The sequence below is a fragment of the Pogonomyrmex barbatus genome, unplaced genomic scaffold, assembly GCF_055798465.1.
Source record: "Pogonomyrmex barbatus isolate J1 unplaced genomic scaffold, ASM5579846v1 scaffold1, whole genome shotgun sequence".
NCBI classification, from domain to species: domain Eukaryota; kingdom Metazoa; phylum Arthropoda; class Insecta; order Hymenoptera; family Formicidae; genus Pogonomyrmex; species Pogonomyrmex barbatus.
In genome coordinates this window covers 13,174,695-13,196,563 of record NW_028297098.1, presented here as the reverse complement: position 1 = coordinate 13,196,563, position 21,869 = coordinate 13,174,695, and the positions used below count along the sequence as shown (strand labels likewise).

Sequence of the window (21,869 nt, the reverse complement as noted above, 5' to 3'; positions counted from 1 at the left end):
CTCGAATTTTCCCGCATATTTAAACGATAAGCGTTTAATCCTCCTGTTTTTGGTCATTTAATATGTGCAGAGTATTTTCAATATTAACGTGGGGCCGAGGAATTATTTAGCCGCTCTCGGTATGCAAAACACAGGGGTAAAAACCAGGGCGATTAATTGTGCGGAAAATTCTCAACGGTATCGCAAGACACATCTCGTTGTACTCGCGGCCAAAGTTTTCGACATCCTCCCATTGTTCGCGCGCGCGAGTTGTCAGGAGCAGGAGGTCCTTCGGTGTCCTTCAGGTAGGTACTTCCGATGGCGTATTCTGAAAAGGCTTTGCCGTGGCGCGACTCGCGCAATTTATTCCGGGCTTGTGCTTTGTGTCGCGCGCTTCTGTGGAATTCGACTTTGGACCGAAAGCGCGGGTCCAATTTTCTTGCCTTCAATCGCGCTCGTGCTTGCCTGATGACGTGGCGCCGTGACGCCGGCATATTTTCAATAAACAATGCGCTCGACCTAAAACTGCCAAAACGTCGTTGATCGGGAACACGTCGAACGACTCGAATTAATCGTTCATTCGACAGGTGTCTCGTGCGCGGCTTACAAAAAAGGGGAAAAAGAAAAGAGAAAATTTCATCTGCTTGGCGCAGAGTCTCTTTTAGATATTAGATAATATAAAATATTTCCGCATTTCACGCGTACTTCTTCGACATTTCTCTGTGTTTTTTATTCCATTTTTTTCTCCAAAGATATAAATTTACATATACATTTGATTTTTTTTAATGCAAAAAACTTTGTATGGAGTATAAACGACGTGGACAAGTGTTTATCGCGGTTATCGCGGAAAATAAAATTGTATAAAATAATCGAGAAAAATATATATAGAAAGATAAAAATTCTGAAAAATGAATCAACGTTCGGAACGATAATTAATTATTTTAAAAATAATCAATTTTTTTCAAAAAGAGCAGGCAAGCACAAAGTTCAATTCTCATCCTCTCGAATAGGATAATTTTTTTCTCCATGAAGAAAATTCAATTCTCTCGTTACTCTTCTGATTCTCCATTTTCGCGGTAAATACAAACGAATGGTTCGCCAGGGCACAAAAGACCGAGACGCGGCCGAGAGTTCGGGATATTTTTTTTGTCTTTTTTTTGTTGCGAGCGCCATGGACACCGGCCAATCAGTGAGGTGACAATGATTTAGGTGCGCGTTCCTGGATTGTCACCCGGCAAACACGAGCACGCACACGTGCGTGTGCGCTTTCCCGCGTGTGGGAGTGAAGCGGCCTCATGAAACATTCATGCCGATACCGCCCCGTGACACCGCTTAACCCTGGCTCTCCAAAACGCAGTAGTCAAGATAGGTCACGATGTATTTTTGACGTGTGACAGTCACGTAATGTATCACCACTCGGTGACTTTATCAGGAACGATTCGAAAAGTCTCAGAAATGAGGCATTAAGATCGAAAACATTTAAGATAAGATACAGCTGGATTCTGGGGGATGAATAAAATTCAGTTGACTCGACGCTTGATCGCGAACACGAAAATTCCTTCAACACGGCATTGAAAGAAATATATTTTAACTTCACCTCTTTCAGCGGTTTATATTATTGAAAGCCAATATATATGTATGTGTGTGTGTATATATATATATATATATATATATATTAATAATTTATTGGGTGACTTTTAGCCAACGGTTCTCGTGCGAGAGCGGGAGCGTATAATTTTCTGTTCATAACGCAACTATACTATACGTGACGGAGGGAGTCAGCTGTGGCGAAGTTATTAATCCTGCTAACAGGAGGCAAAGTGTACTTTGTACGCTCGCTTTGCCTGCCACCCCGTGTTTAACTTCCCCGTTCAAAAGCACCAAACCATAACACGGCGATATATATATATATATATATATATATATATATATATATATTCGCGCGTAACGTCACAGTTTGAAAGCCCCCCGAACTTTCGTTTTCCCATGACGGAAGTTCGGCGACCGGTGCCGATAGCTGCTGACCAGAGTACAACGGTTCTTGGAAATTTCTAAGAGAGATATTAACTTGGCACGAAGGGAGAAACGACGCGGACGATTCTCGTTTCTCTCATTCGCGGTATATTACGTAAGAGGTTCAAATATATATCGTAACGTTGTAGCGCGTATAACTTTCCCTTATTTATCCTAAGCTATATAAATTTCCTGTCCTTCTCGACGCGATTACCTTCTTTTTTTATAATTGCGCGGGATGAAATGAACCCTGCGCGTCGTATCTTATCTGCAATCCGAGCGTGAGAGGGATCGGGATAAAACTAGAAAGCAACCTATAGAAAAAGAAGGAGTAGGTCAGATTAATAATAAATATCCTATAATCGCAGTTTCATAATCACCTCCTCGCGTTGTAAAAACGAGGGTTGTCCGATTGTTAAAAGACACATCAATTTCGAGCGACGCGATCTTTCATAACGGAGAGAAAAATACGATCCCGATAATGGCTTAATCCCATTCGATTATGGAGGAGGTCCCGCGGAGGAATATGCACCTTGGGGAGTCGATACGGCGAACGTATAAGCTACTTCCTCCTTACGTATAAGCTATCTCCTTCCTTCCCTCTTTCTCTTTCCCTTGCTTCCTTCCTTCCTTCTCACCGCACCTCTCTCACTCTACCTTTCTCTCTCCTCCTCTTCCGCCTCTTTTCCTCACGGAAATGGGAAGACATCATAAATATGATAATAGGTGGTTTAGGAACGGCGTGTTCGGCATACCGATAAGTTTCCTATCCGCCTTCGTCGTTCTATCTTGCCTCAGCGAGATGAGGAGCGAGGTCTCGCGTTGCTGGCAAACATTTAAATTTGAGGACGGTACGTGACGCAATTAAAAGCTTCAGAGAGATCCCCTAACGCCCGCATCCTCCCCGCGACGCCCTCTTTCGCGCGCGCGCGTATGTGCAACGATGCAGCCGTGGCAATAAAACTCGTTTTGTCTTCTGTCTAGAAATTCATACAGACATCATTTTCTCACCCTTTTTCCTCGCGGCTTGCGTCCTCGTCGTTGCGAAGACGCAATTCCCAGTCCGTCCGTAAACAACGCGATTACGCGCGGTACTATCCCCTTTTCCGCGGCTCCGCAACGCGAGCTCTCGGATGACGATATGATGGCGGATTTACATATTATTTTCAATCACATTTGTCTGTTTCCGCGTGAACGTCATCGTTGAAATTTCTCATTTTACAGACATAATTACGCGACAATCACACATTTTTTTTCGTCGCTACATATCTCTCTTTCTATTTCTTCTTTATTTTTCGGAGGACCACAAGACAGGAAGCTATTATTAAATATAGGCACGAAACTAAATCGGGATGCGTTATTGCCGACGTGGGAGTGTTAAGAATATTTCATTAAAATTAATGAAACTTCGCTAACGTCACACATGCGAGGGAAGGTCGGAACCATAATTGGAGAGGACTATACCAGCTGCACAACCCTTTGTGCCGCACACCTACCCCCTTCGGCTGCAGCAGCCCTCGTTCGAGCATATCATCCTGTTTCTATGTGTCACCTTTCGCAAACTCTCTCTCTCTCTCTCTCTCTCTCTCTCTCTCTCTCTCTCTCTCTCCTCTCCCCCTCTTCTGTCTTTTTTTCTGTCTGTTTTATTATTTTTAAAAAAAGAGAATACTTTCATCGTGAGTCGCACGGTTTGCATGCAAGAATGCAACACAATTGTCATATTCCAACGTGGACTTGCTGTTTATGCAGCTGTTGTATTCGCGTCTCACATAACGCTAAATGCAGCCGCTTATTCTTCGGCACGCGATAACATTCGAAGCTGTCACATTAACGTCGAGTAAATGAAACTCGGAATCAAGCACATTTAGTTAAATGCGAAAGAACGTTATGTGAAAGTTAATCGTAAATATTATACCGGAGATTATTGAAATATCATAATTAAAAATCTGTACAATGTATTTTTCTTATCCCTATACAAATTTAAAAAAAAAATAGTAATTATTCGTTTGAAATTTACGCAAAAAAGAGATGCGTGGTCACTTAAAAAGCGACTTTCATGCTCAAAACTATTTCTTTCACCTAGACACCACGTGCGCGAAACGTTGACATTCGGAAAGGATTTATTCTCAATAATGACGTTCGCGAATCTCTTCACATGCGAGACCTGACCCTTTAAGCCAGACAAGCTTTTCTATGGCCTCCACCTGCATGGCTGTATTGTAAGTCCCCTCTCGCTTCTCTCCCTCTCTCTCTCTCTCTCTCTCTCTCTCTCTCTCTCTCTCTCTCTCTCTCTCAAAAGAGTTTTTTGCACACACCCACACGCTTGAACGATTACGCGTACACTCGGGCGAGTTTGCTCGCTCGATACACGTGTGCATACATGAACGCGATATCCCATATCGTACTGCACAGAAACTCTCTCCATCAAGGGAGAGAGAGAGGGAGAGAGGGAGAGAGAGAGAGAGAGAGAGAGAGAGAGAGAGAGAGAGAGAGAGAGAGGAAGAGAGAGAGGGAAAATGAGAAAATGAGAGACAGAGAAAGAGAGAGGGAAGAGAAAGAGAGAAGAGCTTTCAAAGCTCTCGCGCCTCTCGCCCAGACTGTCATTTCGATCCTGACTGAAACAGTCCCAGCGGTTCTCAATCGGAAAAATGCTCGAAAGATGAAGTAAAGCCAGACTGAAAAGCCTTTCTGGATTAATGTCGAGAATTTGATTCACAGCGCATGGCTAACGTGAATAATTAGTAACATGTTTTATGGATAATTTATTGCATCTTTTCTACGGTATACTAGTGAACTGATAAATGGGACAAGTCGTATATTGCTCGTATAAGAGAATATATATTTGTGCATAAATGCATATATGGAACGATCGTGAAATATATATATATATATATATATCAAACATTCTCTTTTTCTTTTTTTCCCTCTTAACCTGGAATTTTTTTTCAGATCTGGGTTCTTTTTGAAATTTTCAGAGCGCTGTGATCTTGTTCCAGATTTCATTAATCGACGCTCTAATAATTCAGCAACTTTAACTTTTTTTCTATCAAAAACTCGCGGCGACGTTATCTGCATTGTAAATCGATGCTAACAGCAATATTTTATTTTCTTTCATTTTATTTCTTTCCGATAAATTAATAATTGATTTAGTTAAATAATATGAAGGAAATACAAGAATTTAATTTCACTGTTGAAAGCGTAAGTTTGGAATAATAAATAAGCATTTGCAGTAAATTTCGCTTGTTTTGTCTAATTTAATTGAAGAAATGAATATATTTTGCTTTCCATTACGCGATTAGGCAAAAAAATAAAGCGGAGACCAGTCAAACATAAATCCGGCAAAATAAATCTTCTTTTAACGAGCACCCGGTATGCTCGTCGTGTGTATGCAGCGAGTGGGCCCGTTGTAACGCTTCAACTGGTTCCTCTGCCCTCTCGCGCCTCTTACTCGCCCCCCTGCCAGGAGAGCGAGGAGGACGAGAGGGCGCGCAGACACCCCCCTCGTCTCGTTCGTCCCCCTTTCGCCGCCATCCTCTTTCCCTTTCTCTCCCTCCTTCTCTCTCTCTCTCTCTCTCTCTCTCTCTCTCTCTCTCTCTCTCTCTCTCTCTCTCGCCCCTGCTATGATCAATATTACGCCCCAGAGCTACGGCATCCAAACCGACCTCGAGATGGACTTCTTCTTCCTGCTCAAAGCATCCCCGAGCGGCGCGACGGTGCAACTTCCGTCTCGAAACTTTTCCAGCACGCGAAACCGGAAACCAGAACGAGAAATTAAAAGCCGGCAGAAGCGTCGACCGTTTGGATCACGCAGAGGAATCGCGCTGTAAAGTTTCTCTTGCCCTCTATCCTCCCTTGCCGGAAGGGACCGGAATGGAGTCGATAATAGTCCCGGTAATTGCGTTGCTCGCTTGGGCTGTCATACGAAATCACCGAGATTGATTTCGTGGGCTCGACAAGTGCTGTGGTCAGGTCCGATCAGAGTTTTACCGATTACAAGCAAACGAATATTCCCTTTGTTAGATCCGTCGTTTTTCTCTTTAATGCTCCTGTATATTCGCATCGTTCCCACAAATTTTTATGGCAAAGTCGAGAGTTCTTCAGTTAATCAATTTTATAATGAAACAGATGCTTTTTTAATTTAGAATATACATATGTAAAACTGGAATTTTTTTATTCATCGATGTACGCTAGAGTAAGAAAGAGTATCAAACAGCGCTAACAACGCGGTCTTCTAATTTGTGAAACAAACCCTTTGTGAAAGTACATTTGAATGTATTAACATTGTCACCCAGAGATTGTGACGTGAAAATCCTATCGGATGAATATATACGTCCGTAAGTCGACGTGTTCCGACTATCGTTTGACCGTGCTACGTCATTCTGCATAAATCCCACGTCGCACCCAAGACCAAAGCTATCAGTTTGATCCTCGGAATCTTCTCAGAAGTACGGCGGCAGATGATTCATCCGCGAAGGCCAACCGACAGCCAATCGGGGAACGTTAATCAGCCGGGTTGAGAACCACCGAGAACGGATTCCCGTCTGCTCTTGCGGCCGGGATATATTTGTACAAGTAGTAATATGGTGGTTTGATCAGACGGGAATGGAAGCAAGACGGGGAGGGAGCAGGGTGGAGTGGGAAAGAGGGGAAGAGAGATGAAGAGATAAGCGCGATGCATCATTTCACGTGGCAGTCCCTTTCCGTAACCTTTTGGACGGACTGTACGGCGGCTAGGTTAGGGACTGTACGTCTGCCTCTCCAATCTGCAAGCTATTGTAACACTCCTCCGCATCTCCTCTGCCTCTCTCGCATCACCCTTCCCCTCCCCTGCCCGCCCCGGTCGGTCCTCTTTTCCGCCGTCGCCGACGCCGTCGTCGTCGTCGTCGTCGTCGTCGTCGTTGTCTGCTCGGCCGTTCTTCCCGCGTCTCTTCTTTCGCATCTCTTCCTTCTTCGCCAACCCCGCGCGAGAGTTTTACCCTCTCCCCCGTCGTCCTTGCACGCCGTCCTCCGGGACTTAGACGGCGCGGTGCCGCTTATTCCTCGTCCCCTCGTGATGTCGCGCGGTGTCAACGTGAAAATCATTTGCCCCTTTTCTCGCCGTAAGGAGGAGTTATAAGGCAACGTCATGAGAGAGAAAAAAAGATGAGAGAGAGAGAGAGAGAGAGAGAGAGAGAGAGAGAGTGTGTGTGTTTGTCCGTGAGGAAGGAAACTGAGAGGAAAACAAGCGAGAGAATGAGACGCAGATAGGAAGGAGAAAATGAAGGACAGAGACAGAGAGAGAGAGGGGCAGAAATGGATCTCATGGAATGCACGGCAACGATATTGTTACAATTGCGGTTGTTAATATCGTAATCGCATGACTGCGGTGACCGCGAACGAGGTCAATGGGGAGATTAAACGTTAAAATGTATATGTTGTATCATAGCGAAAGGTTAATCAGACATATGGCGTTGTAGCTTTCAAAGATTGCAGCATGCGGAGATCTGCAAGAGCTAGCTGTGTAAATTAGATCTATTATTTCTACTTTTTGTGCGTGCGCGTGTATTCCAAAGCGCATAAAACGCAAACGCGCGTTCTCCAAACACGAACGCACGGTTCTCGCGATGTCTTAATAAGCGGACTGAATTATTTCACTGGATTCTCGATTCTTCTCCCGAAGCTTTATCGTCTCTGTTTCTCAATCGTCCCATTATCACGTCGCCCGGCGACTCGCGTCTTTCGGGGATAGACGACATTGAGAATAATTCGACGTTGTTATTTTAAACGCGAGTAAAACGGACTCGAAGGGAATATTACGCGTCGGCTTTTCAGGCCCTCCGCCGAGAGAATTATTTCCGCGGGAAAATCAGATTCCCCTCGGCTCTTCATCGCGACCTTCGACGCGCCGCGAGAGTTTTTTCGAGAGATGACAAATCGTCATCTATCGCGAAATAATCCGGACGTTTATACAGACGTCCGAAACGATTTACGAATGCACGGCTCGTTCGCCGCATCGCGAGAGAACCCGGGCAATAATTTATCCGGTCGGGGATAAATTCCTCGGCTATCCATTTTCGCGATATCCATTTTGTAACGTCGAATTTTCGCGGAATTTACTCGCGATTACGAGGCAGTATCGGATTAGCCAATTTCGCGATATAATCTGCGAGGTCTGCGCAATCTCGCTCGCTGCACCAAGAGAGAGAGAGAAAGAGAGAGAGAGAGAGAGAGAGAGAGAGAGAAGGAGAGAGAGAGAGAGAGAGAGAGAGAGAGAGAGAGAGAGAGAGAGAGAGAGAGAGAGAGAGAGAGAGAGAGAGAGAGAGAGAGAGAGAGAGAGAGAGAGAGAGAGAGAGAGAGAACTTCTCTTCTCTTCTTGGTAGATCTCTTCTCGGTAACTTGATAAAGTCCTTACTAACCGCGAGCTTAAAGCCGCCAGACGCGGGAGGTCCCTGAGATGTCCGGAACGGCAGGATCGATCGATATCCGTGAGATTTTCCGCGATGCTCCCAACTTAGCGCATACATCCCATCGGAACATCTATTTACAGTCATATGTGAAAAGTGTTTGTCCAACAATCCAGAATTCATATCCGATGTGTCAGCGAATTTATTTACTTAAAAACGTGAACTTTTCTTCCATGCATAGTGGATGTGCGACAATTATATTCAACATCTAAATCTCATCATAGATGGTTAAATCGCAAATTTAGTAGAGGATTTCATTGTGGAATTATTGACAAATTAATTCTTAAAATGTGTTTATTTCAGGGAAGGATGGTTCTAAAACTATGTTATTTATATATGACGAACATTTTAATTACGAAATTAGTAGTCAAGTCCTTCCTTCTTTAAATAGAAAGCTCGTGTATTTTATAAATACCATTCGTATATTTACCGTAATCTTAAAAGCAAGAAACTAAATGTAGAAATATAATTTATGAAAAAAGTTTTAATTATAGCATTTCGTAATAAAATTATCATCAAAAACTTCCCGATCAAATTAATAATTACAAATTGCGACGATTCAATTGTGCGCTTGATAACTCATTTTATATATATATATATATATATATATATATATATATATATATATATATATATTTTTTTTTTTTATTTAGACAAGATTGCATCCCAAATGTTTTGCAGATCAAAAGGAGAAATCCATAAATGTATCTCTAATATAATATATCATATTTTCGAGCATAGAGAAGGGAAGTTCAGTTTCTCTCTCGGTTAAAACTTCATCGCGTATGGCGTATCCGAGTGGGTCTTCGGCGCTTTTCACGAAAACGCGATTCTCGGAACCGATTTATCGGTCTCCTCCCGACGGAGCGGCCGTCGCGCTTTTAGCGAGATAGCGGTGGCGGCGGCGGCGACGGTGGCTCGCGAAATCGGATATAGGAAGACTACGTACCTGCTGTGCACTCAAGAAAATGTTTGTCGCAAGAGGCAGATATCGGCAGGTTTTCCGTCACATAAATCCACTTTACCGTAGTCGCGTGTCGCGGAGTGTGACTGATGGCGCGGAGGCGACGGGGCGGGCGGCCGATTGGCACGACGAGAAAGAGGAAAGACGTCATCCGCTCCGGGTTGGATAATACATAAGTGACGGTAGCACGGCGCGTTGTGGGAATCATATCTCGAATTATGAATAAAATAGCGGGTCGTGCCGATGTGTATGTGAGGCGAGTATCGACCGTGCCGAATACCGTCGCGAGACCGGCTACGATGAGAATCCCGTGTGTTATATCCATGCACGTGTGCGTTCGTGCGTGTGTGTGCGTGCGTGCGTACATATGTGTGTGTGTGTGTGTGTGTGTGTGTGTGTGTGTGCACGCGCGCGCACGCGCGCGCCCCCGTGTGCGTTTGTGCGCGACGTTGATTAATCCCGCAATTGCATCTCGGCTCGGACGATCGAAGTTGCCGAAGTTCCGTGCGGTATGCCGGATTTCGATGAATGTGGAAATGCGCGCGGGATGTTGCAAACGGTGCGTTCGCAGCGAATCAAACTTCGTCCCGCCGTTGTAGCCCGTTGGAGCCGGTAGCGTTTATGGTTTAACGTTGATTAATGGTCAGAATGAAAAAGTATCGCCGACAACATTTACATTATTTCTCGCGTATGACGCGACAATACCACACACAGTTTCATACGTCGTTTTTAAGATAAATTTGAAAAAAATATATGAATTTTTAAATAGTTATGTATTATAATTTTTAATAGTTATGTATTATCTGCTATTTTTTACAACAGTATCACGTGTATGTTAATTTTGAAATTCTTCATTTGAAAAATTTAATTAACTTCGAGATAATAAAGGAATGTCAAATTGCCATGGAGAAAACAGCACTTACGAAATGACCTGATAATAATTTAAACAATGATATATTTTTGTGTCTCTCCTTGATTTGTTTGTCACGTCAACTTTAGATCATTAAAACAAATCAAATTTCCTAATTGATCAGACACCCACTAGTTCACACGGTCCAATCCATCGTTTTCCGATAAAGACATACAAGCATGTAAGGATGATGTATATTTCTGGACCAAAGTGCGAATCACATGTCGTCGAAGCATATGCAAATTATATGCAAATTATCGAAATATCGGATCACCGAGTACTCCGCAACGTGCCGTGAATACGAAAGCGCGATTCCGAGGCCGTCCATCGTAGATGAGATAATTGCGAGTCGCGCGATCGGACGGCAGACATCATGGGACGAACGTAATTTCCCGTTTTAGTATTTTCCTATTAGCGTATTATATCCGTGGCAATTCGTATAAACGGCGGACCCGGCGATGCTTATTGCTTTCCCGCTCTACAAAACAATTTGATAACGCAGATGATCGGATCAGATTGCGAAAACATTAAAGAATATTACGAGAAAATCACGATTGCTATAACTAACTTTGTTTCTACACTTTACCGCAGAACAAACGAAAACAAACGGAAATAAAAAAAAAAAAAAGAAATCCTCGTATCCAGAATTCTCGATACGATTAATTGAAAGATTCTACGATTACGAACAAAATTAAGTTTCATGCCAAAGGTGATCTTGAGGCGAAAAATTAAACTTCAAGCACGAAGCTATAAGGAAAATCTCACTCCCTTCACGTCGATAGTTTTTGATCTTCGTGAACCCTGCTACGTCATTGTCATAGCGGGACGCCTGTGCAGCGCCCCATCGGCGGAATGTCAGTGCGAGAGGCACTCTAGCGGGCTTAATTGACACAGACTCGTTGCTAATTAGTTTACATTACACTCTCCGTATCCTCCGGGTCCTGCCAAGTCGCTCTCCAGCCTGTGTTACCCCAGCCCCCGATATTGCGAGAGGCTCTTTAATGTCGAGCTTCGTCAAGCCGCGACTGAAGGTGTGCGCACACGTGTCGGTTCGTATCGCAACGTGGTTCACGCCAACGCACCCTCGCACTCTCTCTTTTTCTCTTTCTCTTGCGTCCGCACGCGCGCGCGCGCGCGCGCGCCGCCCTCTTCGACCTCGCGTCGAGAGAGCGACGAACATAACGCGAAATACCCCCGAAAACGCATCCGATAAAAACTGCGAGGTATCACGTAACATTTCGTCACAGACCGATAACGCGTATGGACACGTGTAACAATGCGTGCGCGACGGAATTATTTTGTATCGCGGTTGGTACCGAGAGAAAAATTTCAGCTCCAATAAAATGACTATTTCGGATCGATTCATTTTACAAGTATCACATAAGATTACACATAAAAATTGTATTTTAATAATTTTACTCTTATATGAAGATTATATAACTTGGTACCGATCATATAACTTGGTGCCGAGAAAAAAATTTCAGCTCCAATAAAATGACTATTTCGAATCGATTCATTACAAGTATCACATAAAATTACACATAAAAATTGTTATTTTAATAATTTTAATAATCTTATGTGAAGATTATATAAAAATCGTAGCGATCTGTCCACGATTAACATCCACGAATTTGACAATGCGATAAGCGTGGCGTTAACTTTAAATTTGATTTTTTTTTATTTTCCCGAGCCTAATCAGCCGCTTTTCTCACGAACTGTGCCATGCCATGAATTTAAATAATCCAATGAAACGCCGAGATTTAATCGGCGAGTGGCACTTCTTATAGATTATACATGTAACGGTGATCGATTCCGCTTAAGAACAAAGGAACGATGCGAAAGACAATTCTAGATATAATGAGAAGATACCACGTCGGAGACGACACCGATGGAATCCGATTATGAAATGGGAGAGACGATTCCAGCGAAAAGAGTAAATAACGGTCGCGTTTTCCTTTGAGAACTTAATTCTCGAATTAATCATTTATTTGCGCGGTCCAGCTTTTACGCGGCGCTCACATTTCAAGGAACTCAAAACAATTGCCTCTTTCGCTTTACTTTAATTTACTTTGGAACGGCTTAACGACGAGCGCAGCTTGAAATAACGTCTTTTACTAACATTCATGGGACAGACACTCCAATTTACATCCCTGTTTAATGCTAAATATCCATCCGATTGCGATTCTATCTCTTTCTCGTCAAACAAAAATGTTATATTTATGTCTACGGAGAAAGAGAATAATCCCTCAAAAAAAAAAAACTATTCAAACTGGCTCACATACAACAATCAAAAGATATTCAGATCTAGAAACATTTAACTGAAATACCCAATTAAATTAGGAATCAATATTTTGCAAATAATTTATATATATTATATAAATATTATACATGTATGTATGTAATAATAAATACGATATAAAAATATTTTATCGCGCGGATATTTGCGACGTTTGAATATCATCAGATTTTACAGTTTACAAATTTCATAAAAATTCGCGTTTAAAGTTTCCATTCTGGATCGGAATTCGAGTTAATATAGCGCGACTGAAGAAGACCTGATTCCGCATGCCTCCCACGAACGCTTTTATTCTCCATGCATCCTCGGCAATCCTTTCTTTTCTTTCTTTCTTTCTTTCTTTCTTTCTTTTTTTTTTTTTATAATTGTCAGAAACTTCCCCGTCGTGTTGGAGAACGTGCAGCTCGCGGGTGCATTCGTCGAGACGCATCGCTGCGCATATCCACTCTCGGATGCGCGAGGCGGTATCATTGCTGAACGTTCCCTGTCGCTTCTCCTTATTTTCGCTCCGCCGCCGGCTGCTTTCCAGGCGCTTCCACTTTATCCGCGAATTTTTTCCCTCGCGGGAAAACGTCGAACAGAAACAACATGATCATTGTGACGTGCATACCGACGCGCCAATCCAGTGCTGATGTCGATTTCCGTTTGCGACGTCATATGTAAAAACGCTACCGGCGAGAGACTAGAGGGATCTAGCCAAGGACACTTTGGCAGCAGTTTACATCGCACGTTTCAACCGTACTGTAAATGATGTTCAGCTTCAAATTAAATTATTTCACGAACGGCCCTATTTGTTTAAATACTGTATGAGCATTGATGAAATTCAAAATCATAGGTTCGAAGAGATGAGGATCGAAGTGAATATCGTAACACTAAAATCTAAATGTTCCGCCCCATAAGGAGCGGAGTTTCTCGTGTCGAAAGGATCATCGCGTATGCAAGGCGAACGTTCTCACCTGTTGCGAGCTTCCTTGTTGATTCTAATCGAGCGTCCCTGATGAAAGTTCGCGGACGCGACGCCTTCCTTTTTCGCTTTTTCTTTCCGGCCGCTTTCTCGCTATCGGCAGGAAGGAGCCGCTCGATCGTGAATAGCACGTGTTCTTTTGTGATTATTTGAAATTCGGCCGGGACGTTTTTTTTTTTTTAAATACAGTCAGTTAATACCAATTCAATAAATGGTCTATAATTAATTTATAATTAAATTTATTCTTTCGTAAAATATATCGATTCTTACTGAAATCACTCGACAACTGGCGATAACGAAAACAAACACAGAAGATCAGGTAACTATATAGGAAATTCAGACTGCTTGGGATGCTCATCGGAAGTTTCGCATTCTAACTCCGACTGGTGATTTATGTTTCCTCCCGCAAAACCGACTCTCCTTATTGCATATCGGACGCGAACCGAAACGGATCGGCCGTCAGGAGGAACGGTGCCGGTTCGAAGGTTTGCTTCAAGATCATTTCACTTTCGGAGCACTCAACGCTCCTTCGCGGTGAAGCGACGTGGAGGAAGAGATCCCCGTCAGGGGATCCCCCAGGGCTTATCGGCGTCGATCCGGTTCGAAATTCCAGTCTCTCGACCTACCCCTTGGCGCGGCCGCGATCTTCGGGCGCGCGCCACTCGTCCCTTTATCCCGCTTCCGGGATTGGCTATATCGGTGCCGGCGCACATGAACGAGGGCCGGATATGCGCGTCGGCGGATGCGCGCGGCATGCGCGCGTATACGCGCCCGCGAGTAGTGTCGCGTCAGCCCCCGGCCCTGCCGCACCACGTACCATCATCCAGGTCCAGAACCTACACCTGTTCTCTCTTCTCTATCTCTATTTCTCTCTCTTTCTTTCTTTTATTCTCTTCTCTCTTACCAACCGACCGACCGACCGACCGACCGACCGACAAACCGACCGACCAACCGACCAACCGACCAGCCGACCGACCGACCGACCAATCGACCGACCGACCTAATCCAATCGATCCATCCGCTGACATAACCCGTGGCCAACCGTCCGATCGCCACGTTGTCGGGTCTAAAGTCGATCAAACAGTGCTCCGCAATCATTCGTCGTCGTCGGCGTCGTGGTTAACGTCGTGGTTCAGCCGTTCCGTACGCAGACTTAATCGTCATTGGCAAGTCCATTACATTCACTATTTTCATCACGCATTGACATCGTACCACCATCGATCCGTAACTGATCATTTGTACCATTCAGATCAGCGTTCTCCAATTTAGCATGACTGTTAAAACTTTGTTAGAAGATCTTGGTCCCCGAGGCGAAGGATAACAAATAGTTGCAAAATAAAAATTCTTTTGAAGAGAGGAAAACACTGATCTAGAACTGCCTCAATTGTAAACTAACAATTCACGATTTATGTGATAATTATTGGGGGAGGCGCAATGGAAGATCAGTATGCACATCGATCGATAGCGATCCAAGAATATGGGAGACATTTGTCACGTGGAGTAATACGATAAAAGTCAAAATCACTCGTATTTGATAGAATCTAAAAATATGTATGTTCTTTTTAATCAGAATATACGGGTATGTTATGTCGAGTGTATGTGTGCGCGCGCGCGCGCGCGCGCGTGTGTGTGTGTGTGTGTGTGTGTGTATGTGGTGAGCGCACACGGAAAGAATTGCGCGCGCGCAGACTCCGTACATGTGGAGTTCGCGCCTGTTGTTTTGATCGTAATAAACGCTGACACTCGCGCGTGCACCTACGTATACCAACTCGATAGCGATCACAGCGAAAATTTATTGAGAAAGCATTGAGAAAGCAAATCTCTCTTCTTACCATCGTCCTCTTCAGCATTTTACGCTCTTCCTCTTGTAATTCTTCTAACGAGTGATACGCGGAGTGGTTGGCTCTTCGAAAAAAGTACGTAACAACTTATTTATGATATATATATATATATATATATATATATTCATACCGACATCATAGTAATCGTAGCACATCAAAGTGACTCGTATAAATCCGATTCCTAAATAAACTTAAACTATAATCGATAACTGCGAAGTGGAATGCCCGATAAAACTTTCCGCGGTGTAATTTGCTCTACCTATATGGAAATTTCACGATAATTTTTGCAGAGGTAACAGTCTCCTCGACTGCCCCGGAGGCCGCCGCGTATAAATTACGGCTTTTCGATAGTCGTACCTATGTGGAGGGGGAGAGAGAAAGAGAGGCGAGCGGCGTGTAATAACCAGCCGTGGCTAAATCCGGGTATTTATAAACCGCGTAAAACCCTCGCCGGGCGCGGCACGATAATTTATGCGATATAACTGACTAACTAAGTTATGCATTGGAACTATCTAAGTTATGACTCACACACCCCGAGACGCGACGCCCCACGAGGATCACGCAAAGCCGCTGGCCGAAGTTCCGTTCTGTGTCATTATCAATACAAACTCGATCAAGATACATGCAAATCCCGCCCTCTTCTTTCTCCTTTAATCGCGGAGTTCTCGGCGCTGAAGGGGATAATATCGGGATTTATTTTTAAAATCACCCCTTCCGAGAAAATTATAGTGCGTAGTTACGAGAATCTCTCCGAGTAGCTAAATGTTTGAGAGCGTATTCACAGTATTACATAATTGGTCACTGCGCAAAATACAAATTGAACAAGAACGAGCTTCTGAACTGGCCAGAACGTATAAAGCTTGAAATAACGTCGAAATAACATTATCTCGTTTATCACTTTTTGGGAAGGTAAGACGAGTGCCGGGTTAATATGTAATATTAGCGCCTCATGATCGTATACATTTTGAGATCTGTCGCTGCGACGTTCTTTGGTGTTAAAGGAGAGATATGCGCGGTCTCCCCCTCTTCCTTCTCCTTCTCCACGAGTTTGTTCCGACAAATAGTACCGAGTCGAGAGAACTATTATTACCTCTAGACAACAAATGTGCGACTGGGTATCGCGGCTTGAGGCGCGGATCCGTTAATAACTCGCAGTTGGCCAAAATAGACGCATGTTACAAGAGGGGTAAATATGCGCCGGAGTGCGGTGTACTTGGTACACAGTTAGAGATCAGGTCGCCGACTGCTCCCATCGTGGCTTTTCCCGTAACTGAAATACCTCGGATGTCTTGGCGTTTAACATACGCTACCGCCTCTCCGATTTGCCCCGCAGAAATGGTTTTCTGAATTCGCCCCCCCGTCTCTTTTCTTCTCCCGCGATCATATTCTTCGAGAGGTATCCTCTTCCGCGGCGGAAGAATAAATAATTTACGCGGCGTGACAAGGAAAAATGATAAAATTGAGAGAAGGAGCGCAGGAAGGAGATGTAAAGAATTCGCATAAAATATTATTCGCCCGTTTCTCCCGGGAAGTACAGAGTGGTAAGAATTATGAAGTATCGATCGAGACGCGAACGATATAAAAAGTGGAAGTGAGGGCAGCTCGGTCGAAGATCATACCTAACGTGGTCCCTCGCATGGTCTTATTCGGATGTAGTTGTAACATTCTCTAGCCGGTCTCAGACTATGCATCTCCTCAATCTCCCTCTATAGTCCTCACATCGAGTTGCAATTAAGGTGCTCCCCCTTCAACAGTTCCCGACGATGCCTTCTCGCTCCCCATCCTCCCCCTGCGTCTGCCGCGCTCTTGCTTTGTCCTTAAAGGAAGATTCAAACCGGTGAGCTGATGCAAAGAGGCTTTCACATTATCTTTGCCGCGGCGGCAGTTGACAGTGTGCGTCGAAACTTTTGTTCTAGTTATGTTAGTTTGAGAGAAAGAGAAGTAGGGACGTTCTGGTAGAATGGATAGAGGAGTCTGCATAAGTATATATACTGACGCGCGTATACGTAAGTATATGTACACGTCAAAAGAGGCGTCATTTCCATCGGGGGCGCACTTCCGGTATCTTCGTCAGTTTGTCCGTTAGCGCAAGAGAAAAGGGAAGATAAATAGATAAGTAGAGAAATAGAGAGATGAAAATGGGAAAGGAAAAGGAAAGAGAATTCGTGCGCGCGCGTGTATATGCATGTATATAAGAAAAACGCACCCCCCCCACACACACACACACACACACACACACACACACAACTTACTATAGATACCGTCAGGGCGCAGAATAACTCGCGTATCTCAGCGCTCGGAATTTCCATGTTGTCCACAAAATGCGCTGATAAATATCTTATCAAACGCTCCATGTATCTCGCGCGGGCATTAAAGATGGACGAAGGAACGCGGACGCCGCTCTCGTTTCCTTCACGGGAACGAGGAGGAAGCGGGGCGAGGCGAACGTGGGTGAGATTATGCACGAGCTATTTCGCGATAATGAAAATAATTCTGATTTTAGAGAAGGAGAGCCCGCCGCGCGCGCGAACGTCAACGGATATAATTTATTGCGGCTTTATTCGCGTGGGCGTCTCACGATTGTCACACGCAGGACCCGGAGTTAATAGTTTTGAAAACGAGTGGCCTCAGGCGCGCGCGCGCGATTATATTCCGCGGTCGGCTCCGACCGATTCGAAACGACACAATGGCGTCGAGAGAATCCGTCCACGATCTCACAATCGCTCGTCCGCTTTTGTCTGCGGCGCGTTGAAATTTTATCCCGCGACTTGGCCCGGGGAAAAGTACGGGATACGGAGCGCGATGAACAGATGTCGGGGCGCGTGAACGACGAGAGCTCTCGACGAGAGTGATCCCTGTCGACTTCAAAGAGCACAATACCAATCAAATTGGAAACGGATTACCGCGATCGCGTCTCATTCTCATGTCAAACGTTTCTACGAGAGCGGGAGGGTATTTTGGATTTTTCGTCTTTACGAGATCCATCCGGCGCCTCCTCCTTCGTCCTCGGCGGCAACGTTTGAGCGAGAGATGTTGTGCAGAGGGACGGTTTTTGCATTATGAACGTTTATGGCGCTGCGGCGTGCGGCGACAATCGATGATATCGATCAATTAATCAAAAACGACCTTTCACTGATTCTCCATCTCCCGGAAAAGGAAAGATTTTAAGGGTCCGGGGATCAATCGCGCGGTACACGCTGGCGAGAACCGAATTGGCGAGGAAACGCGAAATTTACGCTCCACTTTGTCGAATCGGCCTGGAGCGGGGATGGCAGAAAAATCAAATTCCGGCATGTTAGAGATCAAAGAGGCGCGACGAAGGGAGACGGGTAACTTAATTTCTTTATTTTTAGCCGCTTTAATTCGCAAGTGCACCGATCTAACGATCCGTGCTTTGAATTTCAGACCTTCGCTCGAAACGTTTTGTAAACGCCCTTTTCCCATTCTTCCTGACTGCAACTACGTAAAAGAAGATATCTTTCTCTGATGAGAAAATATAATCCGGGAGATCATATCTCCTTTCCTTTCGCGACGTCACTCGTGCGGAAGGAAAGGATGGTAGGTTCTTGAGAACTAACCGTCTGTGGCCTGTTTGTCACAACAGCGCGACTTTTACTTTCCAATAAATCACTGTAAAAATTGCCACGGTTTTGCCAAACAAACGTGTAGAGCCATTTTACAAGCCACCTGCTTTCGGCCGGGTAATAAAATATTTAACAATTACTCTTCATTTGAGGTTTATAGATTTATAACTCAAATTATATTTTTATCGTTTGATACGTTAAAACAAAGTGATGCGTAAATTAGTTTCCTCTTTTTATGAAAAAAAAAAAAAAAAAACGCTCCTCGGACAAAAAGCAATTGAAAGAAAATTATATTAAATTATCACAAACACGCATCGGCCCATGAAATAAACATTTGTTTGTATCAACGTGTTATCTATTGCGTTATTTAATCTGATTTAGATTTCACCTAATTCATTTCAACGGTTAAACGTTTAATTGCGCTTCGCGTTGGTTTATTTTATAGAACGAAATTTGTAATTTGGGTGATTTGAATTTGCTGATTGCGGTAGAGACTGCGTTAAAAAGAGTTAACTTTTTAATATCGCATCGATAAGCTGCTCGATCCAATTAAACCGATTTCGGGGAACGCGGTATTTATAAGTTCAAGGAAGGAAGAGCTTTTTAAACGCGATGCTGTACGCGTGAAATGATTCTTACGTATCTGTCTATAATTGCGAACGTTGCGTCCTGGAAACAGATAAATCCTGGCCGACCTGGGACCATTAATAATCCATCGTGCACTTTAAAGCGCCTGGCCGATTAGAGAAAATTAATCTGTGTTATCGAATTTCTTAAGATAGTCTATCGCATGACCGAGTTCGAGGAGGCCTCCTCGCGGCCGGCGACCTCGGGCATGAGAGATGCATGAGAGATCTTCTCGATAGAGAGAGAGAGAGAGAGAGAGAGAGAGAGAGAGAGAGAGAGAGAGAGAGAGAGAGAGAGTTAAAAACGGCGTGCTCACGATCGCGGAAACGAGTACACGAGTATTCGGGGATTGTCCTCGGGTCCACGACACGGGACGAGCGTTTCTCGACGAGAAAGGGGATCGTCCGATTCGATCGAGAATCCTCCCCCTTCCTTCCCCTCCCTCCACTTCCCCCCCCTTCTCGCTGGCCTCGAGAGCCGGTCTATAATTATACGTATGCTGCAAAAACAATCCTTACTTCATGATACACCGGGACGATGCGTGTTTCGCGGTTCGACGAGATAATTAGGCTCCCGGCCAAGACCACTCCGCGATTACCGCGCCAAATGCGAACAATACCAGTTGCTCGATTTCCTCAACCCCTCTTTCCGAGTGACGTAGCCTTCTAACATTTATATTGATTAATTGCGTCTCATGACGTTCTAATTAAACATTGCAATTTGTCCTAATTATGCCCGACAGTTTTGTCCCTCGTAAAATAACTAATTGATTTTTTCCGTTTAAGTATCGATTTTACATTTATTATATATATATATATATCGCACGTTTAAACGGTGATTATGCATTATATAAATTTATGTGATTATTTTAAATTAAACGAAAAAAAAAGGTAATTCGATTACCAGGCCGTTTCACAAAAATGGAACAGCAAAATGGAACCGCAAAGTTATACGGGCTTTATTAGACATAAGAAACAATGGTAGGGATAAAACGGAGTGCGAGGAAAACAGAATTTTCCACCACATAATTTATAGGTGCATATGAAGTACATTGGCGCGGAAATGTCGCGGGTATAACCCACTTCTGCGTCCGTATGTGCGTTTTTACGTTTACGTGTGAGTAATATAGGAAATAGGTCGAGGGTAGTTTCCGTCCTGTAGGTGGTTTCGTTAAATGAATATTAATGCGCGTCTGATGAGAGACCGACCCAACCTTCATTTTAGATTCGAGTTTACAAATATGAAAACGCTCCTTGCGTTTGGGAAACAATGCTTCCTGGTCAGAAGACTCGACGCAAAATTATATATTCCTCTCTCGAGAAACGCGCGCGAGGAACTTTCCACCTGTGACCCTTTTGAACGAAATAACGAACAGATTAATCGACGCAAGTATAAACTTATCGATGAAAGAAAGAACGAGGAAACAATTATAGAGGATGCCGCGCGGATGCATAAGAAAGATAACTAGAAATCCGCTTTTCTTTTATCAAATCTTCCCTCATTTGCCGGCACTTATTTCCCAGCGGGGAATGAGATCTCGGATCAGATTTCAAGCCCTCCCCTACGGGCAAGTACTTTTAATCGGTTACGCGGTGGAAAAAAATATTATCTGAGTAAACCAAGGAAATGTATTCGAATCCCCGAGCGTATGAGAAAAAAATTTTTTTTCCCCGATAGCTTCCCCGCTGCCATCTGCATACATCGAAAGTAAATATTAAACACGAAAGATAGAAAAATATCAAATAGACGATCTCACAATTACTGCCGGTATACTACGAAAAATAAATTGCGTGTTAGATAGACAATCTGCCAAGTGTCTAGAATTTTTTTATTATATATGATCATTACGCGACTTCTCTCCCTATATCCCGGTTATCTAGATCTGGAAGAGGAATTAAGGTACCGTCAAAGTATCGCTGAGATTAAGTAATCGAAATCGATGGACTCCGCTCTTTTCCTCGAAATTTTTCAGAAAAATATACGGGCTGCCAGCACTCGGACGATATTCAATTTTCCCTCGTAAATCTTTCCGGTAGGTGAGACCACATTTATCCTCGTCGTTGCGTGGCCATCTTCGAGGATCCTCGGATGTATTCGCCCAAGAACGATGGCGGCTTGCCTTCGGCGAGCTCGTTTTGTTCCCAGATGCGTTAATCTTACCGCCTTTCGTTCACGTCTGCTCGCAGCCGTTCAGCAACCGCGGGGTAGGATATTTCGTGCACGTAGTCAATTTACTCGACGAAATGAG

At 44.0% G+C, this 21,869-nt stretch overlaps 1 protein-coding gene across 5 annotated transcripts in view; it reads left to right on the top strand.

Annotated features, from left to right (window-relative positions):
- The window catches only part of mub (poly(rC)-binding protein mub), a 98,235-nt gene that overhangs the window by 6,037 nt on the left and 70,329 nt on the right, over positions 1–21,869 (top strand). The window contains exon 1 of one of the 5 annotated variants that reach the window (XM_089079173.1): positions 14,338–14,735. The exons of 1 other annotated variant lie outside the window; for it this stretch is intronic. The gene's annotated coding sequence lies outside the window, so the exon portion shown is untranslated. Of the gene's footprint in view, positions 1–14,337; positions 14,736–15,328; positions 15,486–21,869 lie in introns of those variants that run through there. 3 more of the 5 variants (XM_089079183.1, XM_089079186.1, XM_089079207.1) reach the window with 3 other exon arrangements.